Raw genomic sequence first — 14,066 nt, forward strand, 5'->3', positions numbered from 1 at the left:
TAATACTCTGGAGGGACATTTTGAGTACCTGGTGATGCCTTTTGGGCTCAATAATGCCCCTTATGTCTTCCAGTTCTTTATGAATGATATTTTCCGTGACTTTGTGGATAAGTTTTTGATAATCTATGTGGATGATATTTTGATCTTTTCTAGTGATTGGGATTCTCATGTGGAACACGTCCGGACTGTGTTCCGGATTTTGAGGGAGAATTCCCTGTTTGTTAAGGGATCGAAATGCCTCTTTGGTGTACAGAGGATTTCATTTTTGGGATTTATATTGTCTCCATTAACTATTGAAATGGACCCGGCCAAGGTACAGGCCATTTATGACTGGGTTCAGCCTACTTCTTTGAAGGCCCTCCAGAAGATTTTGGGTTTTGCTAATTTCTATCGTAAATTTATAGGTAATTTTTCTGGTATTGTCAAACCACTGACTGATCTGACCAAGAAGGGCGCTGATGTGCTGAATTGGTCTCCTGAGGCTGTCTCAGCATTTCAGGAGCTTAAGCGGAGATTTACGTCAGCTCCGGTTTTACGGCAACCTGATGTCTCACTTCCATTTCAGGTGGAGGTAGATGCTTCTGAGATTTTTGCAGGAGCTGTTTTGTCCCAAAAAGACCCTGTGACTTCTAAGATGAATCCCTGTGCCTTCTTTTCTCGAAAGTTCTCCCCATCTGAAGGCAACTATGACGTTTGGAATCGGGAATTGTTGGCCATGAAATGGGCATTTGAGGAGTGGAGACATTGGTTGGAGGGAACTAGACATCAATTTGTGGTCCTCACCGATCACAAGAATTTGATTTATCTGGAGTCGGCCAAACGCTTGAATCCTATACAGGCTAGATGGGCCTTGTTTTTCACGCGTTTTAATTTTGTAGTCTCTTTTCTTCTGGGCACTAAGAATGTTAAGGCAGACGCCCTTTCTCGGAGTTTCTTTGCCGATTCTCTTAATGTGACCGAGCCTACTACCATCCTAGGTGAGGGGGTAGTTCTTTCTGCCATTTCGCCTGATTTGAGATGCGCCCTGGAAGAATTTCAGGAGGATAAACCTGAGCGTTGCCCTATAGTAAAATTGTATGTTCCTGACCAGTGGAGAAAGAGAGTGTTGTCTGAAATTCATTGCTCCGCATTGTCTGGTCATCCAGGTATTTTTGGTACCAGAGATTTGGTGAGTCGGTCCTTTTGGTGGCCTGCCTTATCTCGTGATGTCAGGAATTTTGTACAGTCCTGTGGGACTTATTCTTGGTCTAATCCCTGTTCTCGTTCTAGTTGGTTGCTGATGCCCCTGCTGGTGCCCAAGAGGCCATGGACCCATATCTCAATGGATTTTATTTCTGATCTTCCTGTCTCTCAAAGAATGACTGTTATCTGGGTGATTTGTGATAGATTTATGAAGATGGTCCATCGTGTACCACTCCCAAAGTTGCCATCTTCCGCTGAGTTGGTGCCCTTGTTTTTACAACAAGTGGTTCGGTTACATGGGATTCCTTAGAACATTGTGTCCGACAGAGGAGTTCAGTTTGTTTCCAGATTCTGGAAAGCCTTTTGTTCCAGTCTGGGAATTCAGTTATCCTTCTCCGCATTTCATCCCCAGACCAATGGACAGACTGAGAGAACAAACCAGACCTTGGAGTGTTATTTAAGATGTTTTATATCTGCTGATCAGGATGATTGGGTCTCATTTTTGCCCTTGGCCGAATTCGCGCTGAACAATAGTGCTAGTTCTGCCACTTTGATGTCACCCTTTTTCTTTAATTTTGGGTTTCATCCTCGATTCTCTTCAGGGCAAGTGGAATCTTCGTCCTGCCCAGGTGTGGACACTGTGGTTGAGAGAATGCAGCAGTTATGGGACCAAGTGGTGGATAAGTTGTCACTCTCTCAGGAAAAGGCCCAGCGATTTTCCAACCGGCATAGGACCATTGGTCCCCGGTTTAAAGTGGGTGATATGGTTTGGTTGTCCTCTAAGAATATTCCTATGAAGGTTGCATCTCCGAAATTTAAGCCAAGATTTATTGGACCTTATAAGATTTTGGAGAGTCTTAGTCCTGTTTCTTTTCGATTGGCTCTTCCACTTACGTTCAAGATCCATGACGTATTTCACAAATCTCTGTTGAAGAAGTTTGTTGAGCCAGTGGTTCCTATGGCAGCACCTCCTGACCCTGTGTTGGTTGAAGGCTATGTGGAATATGAGGTAGAGAAAATACTGGATTCTCGTTTGGTTAGACGGAGACTCCAGTATTTGGTCAAATGGAAGGGTTATGGCCAGGAGGATAATTCTTGGGTCTCTGCCTCTGATATTCATGCCAATAGATTGGTTCGTGCTTTTCACCGGGCCCATCCTGATCGGCCTGGTGGCGTGGATGAGGGTTTGGTGACCCCTCCTCAATCGAGGGGTACTGTTGTGAGTTCATTTTCTGGTCTACCAGTTGTGAGTTCTCCTTCCAGGCTCCCTCTGGTGGTAACAGGAGGTAGTGAGGCTGATTTAATCAGTAGAGATCTGCCACCTGATAATGAGGATGACGATTGGACCACAGGAATCTCAGATTGGATTTAAGACAGCCGACGCCCTACTCTGGTGCTGGTGATTCCTTCTGCTTGTCAGGTGTTGGTTCTCAGCTCTGCTCCAGTCAGCTCAAGCTAAGTTTCTCTGCTAATGTTTACACTTGATTTTGTTGTCTATTCAGTTTTTTGTGTGGTCAGCCAGCCCCGGCTGGGGCAGTGCTGAATTTCCACTCTTATTTATCTGTATTTGCCAATTTGCTTTTTGTCCCTTATTAGATTGGCCTCTTTTTGCTCTGTCTCAGAATATTTCAGAGTGCTGATATAGTGGGAGAAGTCTAGTGACTTCAGGGTTAATTTTGTTATCAGAAGTGTTGGACATTATTTTGTAGGGTTTTGGGCAGATTGCAGACAGTGTCTTTCCTTTCCTCTCCTTTCTAGTTAGTTTGGGCCTCATCGTTTGCTCAGCCTATTTTCTTGCCTGTGTTTGTGTTTTCATCTTGTTTCACCGTCAATACATGTTTGGGGATGTCTATTCCTTTGGAATCTGCTCTGGGGCAGTTAGTTTTCCCCTTTTCTTGCTTTAGGCTTATTTAGTCCTCCGGTCTTGACGAGGCTTCTAGGTTCATTGTAGGTATGCTCCACTGCTGCTGCTAGTTGTATGGTTAGGATCAGGGATCTGCAATCTGCATAGTTACCAACGTCTCTGGTTTTTCTGGGCTTAGCATGTTTAGGTTTTTTCCTCCTCGGTGACCCATTCATAACACCTAACCCTAATCCTAACCCTAATCCCAACCCTAATACTAATCCCTAACCCTATTCCCAACCCTAACTGTTATGAATGAGTCACCGTAGGCTCATTACCTTCCTTTACCAGAATAGGGAGTTCACCAGACCTCAGTGACGAAGGGGAAAATGAACTCACAACAGTACCTCCCCCTTGAGGAGGGGTCACCGAACCCTTAACCACGCCACCAGGGCGATCAGGGTGAGCCCGATGAAAGGCACGCACCAATCTTTTGGCATGAATATCAGAGGCAGAGACCCAGGAATTATCCTCCTGACCATAACCCTTCCACTTAACCAAATACTGGAGTCTCCGTCTAGCCAGACGGGAATCCAGTATTTTCTCTACCTCATATTCCATGTTACCTTCAACCAATACAGGGTCCGGAGGTGCCACCCCAGGAACAACTGGTTCAACAAATCTCTTCAACAAGGACTTATGGAACACATTATGGATTTTAAATGTGACAGGAAGAGCCAAACGAAAAGAGACCGGATTAATAATCTCCAAAATCTTGTAAGGTCCAATAAATCTAGGCTTAAACTTAGGAGAAGCCACCTTCATAGCAATATTTTTTGATGATAACCACACCATATCACCAATCTTAAACTGGGGACCAATGGTCCTATGTCGATTGGAAAACCGCTGGGCCTTTTCCTGGGAGAGAGATAACTTATCCACCACTTGGTCCCAGATCTGGTGCATTCTCTCCACCACAGTGTCAACATCTGGGCAGGCAGAAGGCTCCACCTGCCCTGAAGAAAATGGAGGATGAAACCAAAAGTTACAAAAAAAAGGTGACATCAAAGTGGCAGAACTAGCTCTATTATTTAAAGCAAATTTGGCTAAGGGCAAAAATGAAACCCAATCATCTTGATCAGCGGAAATAAAACATCTCAAATACGACTCCAAGTTCTGGTTTGTTCTCTCTGTCTGCCCATTGGTCTGAGGGTGAAAAGCAGAGGAGAAGGACAACTGAATTCCCAGCTTGGAACAGAAAGTCCTCCAAAATCTAGACACAAACTGAACTCCTCTGTCAGATACAATGTTCTCAGGAATCCCGTGCAAGCGAACCACCTGTTGCAAAAACAGGGGCACCAACTCAGAGGAAGACGGCAACTTAGGGAGTGGTACAAGATGAACCATGTTAGAGAACCTATCACAAATCACCCAAATAACAGTCATTCTTTGAGAGACCGGCATATCAGAGACGAAATCCATTGAAATATGGGTCCATGGCCTCCTGGGGACCGGCAAAGGCATCAACAACCCACTAGAGCGAGAACAAGATTTAGACCGGGAGCAAGTCCCACAGGACTGCACAAAATTCCTGACATCATGAGACAAGGTGGGCCACCAAAAAGAGCGACTCACCAGATCTCTAGTACCAAAAATACCTGGATGACCAGCCAATGCAGAGCAATGAACTTCAGACATCACTCTCTTCTTCCACTGGTCAGGAACATACAACTTTCCACTGGGACAACGCTCAGGTTTGTCCTCCTGGAACTCTTGCAGAGCAAGTCTCAAATCGGGCGAGATGGCAGAAAGAACTACCCCTTCGCCTAAGATGGTAGCAGGCTGGGTAACCACAGGAGAATCAGCAAAGAAGCTCCTAGAGAGGGCGTCTGCCTTGACATTCTTAGTTCCAGGAAGAAAAGAGACAACAAAATCAAAACGTGTAAAAAACAAGGCCCACCTAGCCTGTCTAGGGTTCAAGCGTTTAGCCGACTCTAGGTAAATCAAATTCTTGTGGTCAGTGAGGACCACAACTTGATGTTTAGCTCCCTCCAACCAATGTCTCCACTCCTCAAATGCCCATTTCATGGCCAACAGTTCCCGATTACCCACATCATAGTTACGTTCAGATGGAGAGAACTTTCGGGAAAAGAAAGCTCAGGGATTCATTTTAGATGTTACAGGATCCTTTTGGGACAAAACAGCTCCTGCACCAATCTCAGAAGCATCCACCTCTACCTGGAACGGGAGTGAGACATCAGATGGCTGCAAAACTGGGGCGGAGGTAAATCTTCGCTTCAGCTCCTGAAAGGAAGCAACAGCCTCCGGAGACCAATTCAACACATCAGCACCCTTCTTAGTCAGATCAGTCAATGGCTTGGCAATACTAGAAAATTTTGCTATAAATTTCCGATAAAAATTAGCAAAACCCAAAAACTTCTGGAGGGCCTTCAAAGAAGTGGGCTGAACCCAATCATAAATGGCCTGTACCTTGGCCGGGTCCATTTCAATAGTTGACGGAGACAAAATAAATCCCAAAAATGAAATCCTCTGTACTCCAAAAAGGCATTTCGATCCTTTGACATACAGGGAATTCTCCCTCAAGATCCGGAACACAGTCCGAATATGTTCCACATGAGAATCAAAATCCTTGGAGAAGATCAAAATATCATCCAGATAGATAATCAAAAATTTATCGACAAAGTCTCGGAAAATATCATTCATGAAGCACTGGAAGACAGAAGGGGCATTAGTGAGCCCAAAAGGCATCACCAGGTACTCAAAATGTCCCTCCGGAGTATTAAACGCCGTCTTCCATTCATCCCCATGCTTAATGCGGATAAGATTATACGCCCCCCTGAGGTCAAGCTTGGTAAACCAGCAAGCACCTCTAACTCTAGAGAATAGATCCGAAATCAGGGGTAACGGATACTGATATTTAATAGTAATTTTGTTGAGGACACGATAATCAATACAAGGCCTTAAAGAACCATCCTTTTTGGTCACAAAAAAAAACGGCACCTAAGGGTGAAGAGGATGGTCTAATATGACCCTTCTCCAATGCCTCCTTAATATAGGATCGCATAGCCTCGTGCTCGGGTACAGATAAATTGAAGAGCCGACCCTTGGGAAATTTACACCCCGGGCTCAGTTCAATTGCACAGTCATAACTCCTATGAGGAGGCAAAGATGCAGACTCATTCTCACTAAATACATCATAAAAGTCCGCCAAATAGTCAGGAACATCATGCGACTGAGGAGAGGTGGAAAAAACCGGAGCCTCACTAAAGGCACACCGACAACCCCAACTCACCACAGACACAGATTTCCAATCCAAAACTGGATTATGAATTTGCAACCAGGGAAACCCCAGAACAACGGCATCATGCAGACCATGCAACAACAAAAATCTGCAATTTTCTTGATGGTCTGGGGCGACCCGCATGACCACCTGGGTCCAAAACTGAGGTTTATTTTTCGCCAAAGGAGTAGCATCAATCCCCCTCAAAGGGATAGGCGTCTGCAGAGGTGTCATCGGAAATCCACAACGTTTAGCAAAATCCAAGTCCATTAGGTTTAGCGCTGCTCCCGAATCCACAAAAGCCTTGGCGGAAAATGTGGATAAGGAGCAGATCAGAGTAATTGCCAAAAGGAACTTAGGTTGTATACTGCCCACAGCAAATGTGTGTGCAAAATGTTTCTCTCGTTTAGGGCAGACAGAAATAGTATGAGAGGCATCTCCACAGAAAAAACACAGCTTATTACGCCTTCTAAACTCCTGACGTTGCGCCCTAGACAAAACCCCATCACATTGCATAGGTTCAGACGTTTGTTCAAAAGGTGGCAGCGCCTCCCGTGTAGTTTTACGTTCACGTAAACGCCGATCAACTTGAATGGCTAATGACATGGAATCATCCAGACCAGAGGGAACAGGATTTTCAGCTGTCAGAGAAAAAGCCCAATCCTGGGGATCGCCGCACAGCAAGGAGATGACAATTTTAACCTGCTGCGCAGAGTTCCCCGATGAGCTAGGCTTCAAGGCAAGAAATAATTTACAATTATTCTTAAAATTCAGAAACTTAGACCGATCCCCAGAAAACACATCAGGAGTAGGGATCTTAGGTTCAGCATCATGTGACTGAAAGAGGTAGGTGGAAATTCCCTGCACTTCAGCAGCAAGTTGCTCCACACGATCAGACAATTGCTTAATCTCCATTAGGGAAAAAAAAAATCCTCCTACGGCCCCAGAGAAAAAGAGGAAAAAATACATATAGAAAAAATTCTGACACTTTTTTTTTTTTAACAACTTTTTCCTGCTTTTGAGTACCCTAGAATCTGCGGTATGGCTGGTGATTCTGTCATGAATGGGTCACCGAAGGAGGAAAAAACCTAAACATGCTAAGCCCAGAAAAACCAGAGAGGTTGGTAACTATACAGATTGCAGATCCCTGATCCTAACCACACAACTAGCAGCAGCCGTGGAGCGTACCTACGATGAACCTAGACGCCTCGTCAAGGCCGGAGGACTAAATAAGCCTAAAGCAAGAAAAGGGGAAAACTAACTGCCCCAGAGCAGACCCCAAAGGAATAGACAGCCCCCACACATGTATTGACGGTGAAACAAGATGAAAACACAAACACAGGCAGGAAAATAGGCTGAGCAAATGATGGGGCCCAAACTAACTAGAAAGGAGAGGAAAGGAAAGACACTGTCTGCAATCTGCTCAAAACCTCTATAAAATAATGTCCAACACTTCTGATAACAAAAATTAACCCTGAAGTCACTAGACTTCTCCCACTATATCAGCACTCTGAAATATTCTGAGACAGAGCAAAAAGAGGCCAATTGTTATGAGCTCATTTTCTCCTTCACCTTTGATGTCCGATAAACTCCCTCTGCTGGGGAAAGGAGGTAGTGAAATTAATTTGGATGGGAAAAACCAGTCATCTGAACAGGTGGAGTGTGATTGGACATCCGGAATCTCTGAGTGGATATAAGGCCGCCGACGCCCTGCTGGGTTGCTGGTGATCCTCTCTGCTCTGAGCTCTGGCCTCCAGTTTAGTCCTGTCTACTAAAGCTAAGTTTTTGCTCTGCTATTGTTCCATGAGATTTTGTCTGGTTTACTTAGTGTTTGTGTTCAGCCAGCCCTGGTTGGGACTGGCTGAACTCTATTTTTTGTCTCTGATCAGTTGATCTCTTTGCTCTGTTTTCAGAATATACCTGAGTGCTGATATAGTGATTTTGAAGTCTAGTGACTTCAGGGCCTTTTCTATCAGATGTGTCGGACATTATTTTTGGCAGGGTTTTTGCGTGATTGCAGACAGTTGCTTTTCTTTCCTGTCCTATCTAGTTAGTGAGGGCCCCATCATTTGCTCAGCCTGCCTTTCTGTCTGTGTTTGTGTTTTCATCTGTTTTCACCGTCAATACATGTTGGGGGCTGTCTATTGCTTTGGGGTCTGCTCTGGGGCAGTTTAGATTTCCCCTTTCTTTCTTTAGGTTTATTTAGTTCTCCGGCTGTGAACGAGGTGTCTAGGACCACCGTAGCAACACCCCACGGCTACTGTTAGTTGTTGTGAATAGGATCAGGGGTCTGCAATCCGCTAGCTACCAACCTCTCCGGTTTTCTGGACTTAGCTTGTATTTTTGTTTTTTCCTCCTCCGGTGACTCATTCATAACAGCCAATCTAATAAGGGACAAAAAGCAAATTGGCAAATACAGATACAGTGGGGCAAAAAAGTATTTAGTCAGTCAGCAATAGTGCAAGTTCCACCACTTAAAAAGATGAGAGGCGTCTGTAATTTACATCATAGGTAGACCTCAACTATGGGAGACAAACTGAGAAAAAAAAATCCAGAAAATCACATTGTCTGTTTTTTTTTTCATTTTATTTGCATATTATGGTGGAAAATAAGTATTTGGTCAGAAACAAGCAATCAAGATTTCTGGCTCTCACAGACCTGTAACTTCTTCTTTAAGAGTCTCCTCTTTCCTCCACTCATTACCTGTAGTAATGGCACCTGTTTAAACTTGTTATCAGTATAAAAAGACCCCTGTGTACACCCTCAAACAGTCTGACTCCAAACTCCACTATGGTGAAGACCAAAGAGCTGTCAAAGGACACCAGAAACAAAATTGTAGCCCTGCACCAGGCTGGGAAGACTGAATCTGCAATAGCCAACCAGCTTGGAGTGAAGAAATCAACTGTGGGAGCAATAATTAGAAAATGGAAGACATACAAGACCACTGATAATCTCCCTCGATCTGGTGCTCCACGCAAAATCCCACCCCGTGGGGTCAGAATGATCACAAGAACGGTGAGCAAAAATCCCAGAACCACGCGGGGGGACCTAGTGAATGAACTGCAGAGAGCTGGGACCAATGTAACAAGGCCTACCATAAGTAACACACTACGCCACCATGGACTCAGATCCTGCAGTGCCAGACGTGTCTCACTGCTTAAGCCTGTACATGTCCGGGCCCGTCTGAAGTCTGCTAGAGAGCATTTGGATGATCCAGAGGAGTTTTGGGAGAATGTCCTATGGTCTGATGAAACCAAACTGGAACTGTTTGGTAGAAACACAACTTGTTGTGTTTGGAGGAAAAAGAATACTGAGTTGCATCCATCAAACACCATACCTACTGTAAAGCATGGTGGTGGAAACATCATGCTTTGGGGCTGTTTCTCTGCAAAGGGGCCAGGACGACTGATCCGGGTACATGAAAGAATGAATGGGGCCATGTATCGTGAGATTTTGAGTGCAAACCTCCTTCCATCAGCAAGGGCATTGAAGATGAAACGTGGCTGGGTCTTTCAACATGACAATGATCCAAAGCACACCGCCAGGGCAACGAAGGAGTGGCTTCGTAAGAAGCATTTCAAGGTCCTGGAGTGGCCTAGCCAGTCTCCAGATCTCAACCCTATAGAAAACCTTTGGAGGGAGTTGAAAGTCCGTGTTGCCAAGCGAAAAGCCAAAAACATCACTGCTCTAGAGGAGATCTGCATGGAGGAATGGGCCAACATACCAATAACAGTGTGTGGCAACCTTGTGAAGACTTACAGAAAACGTTTGACCTCTGTCATTGCCAACAAAGGATATATCACAAAGTATTGAGATGAAATTTTGTTTCTGACCAAATACTTATTTTCCACCATAATATGCAAATAAAATGAAAAAAAACCAGACAATGTGATTTTCTGTTTTTTTTTTTCTCAGTTTGTCTCCCATAGTTGAGGTCTACCTATGATGTAAATTACAGACGCCTCTCATCTTTTTAAGTGGTGGAACTTGCACTATTGCTGACTGACTAAATACTTTTTTGCCCCACTGTAAATAAGAGTGGAAATTCAGCACAGCCCCAGCCGGGGCTGGCTGACCACACAAAAAGCTGAATAGACAACAAAATCAAGTGTGAACATTAGCAGAGAAACTTAGCTTGAGCTGACTCGAACAGAGCTGAGAACCAAGACCTGACAAGCAGAAGGAATCACCAGCACCAGAGTAGGGCGTCGGCTGTCTTAAATCCAATCTGAGATTCCTGAGGTCCAATCGTCATTCTCATTATCAGGTGGCAGATCTCTACTGATTAAATCAGCCTCACTACCTTCTGTTACCACCAGAGGGAGCCTGGAAGGAGAACTCACAACTGGTAGACCAGAAAATGAACTCACAACAGTTAGGGGTGTGTTGGAGTTACAACAATCTATATTTGTTATTTACCTGTTATTAATTTTTTTTCTATTCTGGGTAACTTTATACTGGATGTGTCCAATAATTTGTTTACATTTATTTATACATTCTAATGTGGTGGTTGCATTCCCCTTGTTGATTTGAGGCACCTTGTACATGATTTTTTCTAATTGGTTCATTAATTTTTTAATATTGAATAATAAAAAACTATTTTTAAACGAAACCAATTGTTTTAATAGTTCTTGTTGTGTGTTCTAGACAATGGTTACTATACATTGTGAATCAAGCAAATTATGTCTAGTACTACCCATACAGTGGGGTTGTGGGCTAAGATCTGTGCAAGGACCCTCCGGGGGATTCCCCTGTTACCCTATAGGCCAGTCCGAGCCTGCCAGGATACAAGGTTCAGGCACTGGCCACACAAAGACCAGGAACTTCAGGTTCAGGCAATTCCCTCATGTATTCAAGCTGTTTAGCAGCCACAAATCATGCAGCTGAGGCAACAAAAACTAAACCTCCGTGCATGCCAAAATATTCAGAGACCACCTGAGCATGCTTGGGAAAACCCGAGTAACAAGTATACTCATTCATCACTAGGGCTTAGTAGTGATGAGCAAGTATACTCATTGCTCGGGTTTTCCTGAGCATGCTCGGGTGTCCTCCGAGTATTTTGGCATGCTTGGAGATGTAGTTTTTGTCGAGGCAGATACATGATTTGCGGCTGCTAGACAGCCTGAATACATGTGGGGATTGCCTTTTTGTTAGGGAATCCCCACATGTATTCAGGCTATCTAGCAGCCGCAAATCATGCAGCTACGGTGACAGAAACTAAATATCGGAGAACGCCAAAATACTCGGAGGACACCCGAGCATGAGTATACTCACTCATCACTAGCGCTTAGTTAAAAATGCAGTATTCATTTGCATCTAGCCTGAGGCTGCATTCACACATCCGCGTGGCATATCCTAGTGCTGTACACTTCTTCTCTCAGACCCATAAAGCTTTATAACCCATATTTACATCAGTTTCAAAATCGGTTCCATGTCTCTGGTCCAAAAGACTCAGAATATGTTCTGTTATCTTCCATTGTGAAGATCAGATCAGCCATTAAAGTCTAAGGGCATCCATATAAAATGGATGACACTCGGCAGACAATTTTGTACTTCAGTTTTCAATCCAAGATTCATCCATTTTTAACTGATCTTTTCTTGAGAGTCAATGAATATAAACAAAAGTTCATACTGTCTACTTATCTGCGTTTTTGCCGCAGCTTCTTTCTTGCCAAGAAATCAGGTTTTGCTGCAGAAAAAAGCAGCAAAAATGCCCAGTGTGAACACACCCTAATGCAGCCCATCCACAGAATATAATGCAACCCCCACATAAGTCAGCCCCCCCATAGCATATACTGCATCCCCCTAATAGAGCATAATGCACCCCCCATACAGTATGATGTAGACCTTTGAGAATAATTCAGCTCCCTCACAGAATGTAATGCAGCCCCCCCAACAGAATATAATGTACCCCCCTCATAAAGTATAATGCAGCTCCGCTGTTAAGCTGCAGGGATCGCTCCCTGCCCTCTGATTGCAATCAGGGTTAGCCACCCTGCACGGGCCCACCTCCAGGGCCCCGATGCAGCCGCCCCGGTTTTACATGCGGGCAGTGTTAGCCTCAGCCTGCGGCTAACACTGCCTGCTATTAAAGTGAAATGGTATTCACTCCTTTCCATGCCCATAGGGGCGTGGGGAAATGTGAATATTCATTTCCTTTTAGCAACAGGGACAGGCTTCTACCTCAAGCTGCTGCTCCGCTGGCACTGAGAGGGACCTATTGCAGTTGGGTATGCTGCTATTAGCAACATGCCACTGGCTGGGGGCCTCTGGAGTAGTGGGGGCACTATGCAGCTGCTGGCTAGTATGCAGCAGGTGTCAGTGCCTGGGCCCACCGGGGAATCCCCCTGTTTTTCGATGGGCCAGTCCAACCCTGGTAACACAGGTAGTTGAATGATCTATTCACCCACAGTAGAAATTTTAGAATGGCACAACAGCAGTCAGCAATAATCCATGCATGTTGTATCAGTGTCTGGACCATCATTTAGAACTTTGAATTTAAGAATAAATTAAGGTGAGGTGGGTGAGGGACCAGTGTAACCCTGCGGTGCTGGGAGCCTTGATACCTCATACAACAGCTCAAACTTAATTTTTGCTCAGCCACACTCAGGTGGCACAAATATCAGCTTGTTAGACTACAATTGGTAGAAAAATTTAATTATAGTAGCACAGGTAGTTGACTGATCAATTCACTCACAGCATACATTTTATAATGGCACAGCAGCAGTCAGCAATAGGCTGTGCATGTTGTATCATGGTCTGGGCCAGCATTTAGAGTGAGGAATTGAAGTTTCAATTAAGACATGGTAGCTAAGGGAGCGGTGTAAGCCTTCTTTGCTGGGAGCAAAGATACCTCATGGAACAGCTTAATTTTTTTCACAGCCACACTCAGGTGGCAAAAATATCAGCTTGGTAGAGCACTAATGTTAGAAAAATGTAAGGTAGTTAACTAAAAGTACGTGCAGGTTTGCCGGTCTAGGAGCCATACTGCAACAGGCACCACATATGAAGAAGACACAACTTAGAGCACAAACACTTCCCAAAATTAGGGGCAGGCAACAGGAAATATGGCATCAATTTACCTACAGTAGAACTTTGATAATGGTGCAGCAGAAGTCAGCCATATGTCATGAATGAGGTATCAGGGTCTGGGCCAGCATTTAGAACTTTGAATTGAAGTTTCAATTAAGACGTAGTGGCTAAGGGAGCGGTATAAGCCTTCTTATCTGGGAGCCCTGATACCTCATGCAACACCTCCATTTTTTTTCCCAGCCACACTCATATGACACAAACATCAGTTCCATACAGTACTATTGGTAGAAAGATGCAAGGAAAGTAAGACAGGTAGTTGACTGAAAGTGCTAGCCTGCCTGTCTGGGAGCCCTACTTCTACAGGCAACACACAAGGAGCAGACCCAACTTGTAGTGTCCAAATTTCAAAAAATAATTGTCACACACCCCTAAATTGGCATCAATTTCCACAGAGTAGAAACAGTATAATAGGCCTCTGACATACCTTCCACCACAGGCAACCCACTAGATGGAGACCCAACTTGGAGTATCCACATTTCAAAAAATTGTTTGCAATATCATCAGCCGTAGCAACAGCAGGCAGAGAAGACACCACAGAGATGGCACGATTTAATAACGTGAGATAAATGCAGTAAAGACGACACCATCCCCTAGTCTGCCCAGTCTGAAACTGGGGTGCAAATGTAAATGGAGTTCCACTTGTTCATT

This window comes from Dendrobates tinctorius, unplaced genomic scaffold, assembly GCF_039654945.1.
Source record: "Dendrobates tinctorius isolate UK_male_01 unplaced genomic scaffold, ASM3965494v1 ptg000083l, whole genome shotgun sequence".
NCBI lineage: Eukaryota > Metazoa > Chordata > Amphibia > Anura > Dendrobatidae > Dendrobates > Dendrobates tinctorius.